This window comes from Mirounga angustirostris, unplaced genomic scaffold, assembly GCF_029215605.1.
Source record: "Mirounga angustirostris isolate CCGP_5_RB_7025 unplaced genomic scaffold, mMirAng1.0.hap1 SCAF_14, whole genome shotgun sequence".
Taxonomy (NCBI): Eukaryota; Metazoa; Chordata; class Mammalia; order Carnivora; family Phocidae; genus Mirounga; species Mirounga angustirostris.
Window position 1 is genome coordinate 77897009 of NW_026991722.1, and position 2159 is coordinate 77899167.

The 2159-nt window shown below is 40.8% G+C and overlaps 1 pseudogene; it reads left to right on the plus strand.

Moving 5' to 3' along the window:
- The first annotated feature begins 481 nt into the window (after window positions 1–481).
- LOC123852449 (small ribosomal subunit protein eS1-like) lies at window positions 482–1283 on the plus strand (annotated as a pseudogene).
- Window positions 1284–2159: the final 876 nt, after the last annotated feature.

The window sequence follows — 2159 nt, forward strand, 5'->3', positions numbered from 1 at the left end:
ATGACAAATGTCCATTGTGTCCCAGGCCCTGAAATAGGCACTAGCATGCAAAAATGGACAGAGCAGATATAACCTCTGCCCTCCCAGAGCTTATAGTCCCGAAGCAGATTTTATGAAGAGGGTGCAGTTTGCCTGGCAGGATCGAGACTGGATAGGAATTGGGATCTGATATGAGCACAGTCAAACTATGATCTTCTCTAGGAAAGAAAATCAAAGCAAAAACTTTCACTTTATTGTTCTGTATTGTTTGATTGCCTTGTCACAAGCACACATTGCTTTTAAAGTAATTTCTATCAGGGTGTCTTCTCATAAATACTTCTCGTGAGAATTTAACTGATACCCATTTTTTTTGAAAGTCTCCTTGGCAACATTTATCCAAGAGAATCATTAAAAGGCACATACCCTTCGGCTCAGATATTCCACTTAAATTAATTTATTATGAAGAAATATGCAGAGCCCTCTTAGCTCCCTGAGCAGCTCCATGGTGGTTGGCAAGAACCAGCGCCTTCATGAGAGGCAGCAAAAAGGGAGGCAAGAAGAAAGTGGTTGATCCATTTTCTGAGAAAGATTGGTACGAAAGATAGGTTCAATGTAAGAAATATTGGAAAAACACTAGTCACGAGAACTCAAGGAACCAAAATCACTTCCAATGGCCTTGAGGGTTGTGTTTTTGAAGTGAGCCTTGCTGATCTGCAGAACGATGAAGTTGCATTTAGAAAATTCAAGTTCATTCCTGAGGGTATTCAGGGCTAACACTGCCTGACTAATTTCCATGGCATGGATCCTACCCGTGACAAAATGTGCTCTGTGGTCAAAAAATGGTGGACCATGACTGAAGCTCATGTTGATGTCAAGACTACCGATGGTTATTTGCTTCCTCTATTTTGTGTTGGTTTTGCTACAAAACACAATATCAGATTTGGAAGCCCTCTTTCGCTCAGTGTAACAGGTCCACTGAATTCAGAAGAAGATGATGGAAATCATGACCCAAGAGTTGCAGACAAATGACTTGAAATTAGTGACCAATAAGTTAATCCAGACGGCATTGGAAAAGACATAGGAAAGGCTTGCCAGTCTATTTACCCACTCCATGATGTCTTTGTTGGGACAGTAAAAATGCCAAGGGAGCCCAAGTTTGAATTGGGAAAGCTAATGGAGCTGCACAGTGAAGGGAGTCGTTCTGGAAAAGCTACTGGGGATGAGACCAGTGTTAACATGAACGAGCTGATGGAGATGAGCCACCAGTCCAAGAATCTGTTGAAAATGCTGACATTTCATGGTGACAGATAACAAATCTTATTTGTTATGTTTAAAAAAATATGCAGAAATGTATGGAAAGGGAGACATAAAAGGTCGCCCACTGCACTATTATTCAGGAGTGCAAAAAAATTAGAAACGGCCTAAATGTCAGCAATAGTAAGTTGGTTAAATTACTATTTAATCACGGGCCATCCATCCATTGGAATCTTATGTAACAATCAAAAATGATGATGTCATTCTCCACTTACTTTCTAGGAAATGCGTCCTGACATAATGCTAAGTGAGAAAGACAGGCCATACAACGGTATATATTGTATAACTCCATTTTAATAAAAAGCATATATATTTATGCATAAAATTATTGGAAGGCTCAACCACAACATATTAATGATGTTATGTCTAGGTAGAGGGATTATCCATATATATTGTTTCTCTTGGCTTGTCTGTGCTCTTTCACTTTTATTTTAAAAACATGGATTACATCAGGAATATATAGAGTTCCAAATATATTTTGTCAAGGTCTTTTGAATACTCATTAATATTGCTCACCTTCACAGTTCTTAGGCTGTTCTTGTCTTTTGCTAGCCTGCCGGGACTGACCAGTCCCTGAATACTGACCAGCCTCTCTTTTCCCCACCTTGACCGACTACTGGGGATTAGAGATACCCCTGGGTCCCAGAATCAAATAGAGAAAGAGATCAAGTGTTTTCAAGTTAACCCCTCGAGCTGCCCCCAAACATTCCCCCTCCACTCTCTGCAGGGAAGATCCACTCTCTAGAGAACCCTTGGCCTATTCACCATCTCCAGCAAACAAGTCCAGTTTCTGGCTCTAAGAACAGAGTGAACCAAGGACACTGATTTACTGCCCACCAAGGGCCTGTGCAGAGAGCAAGCTGATG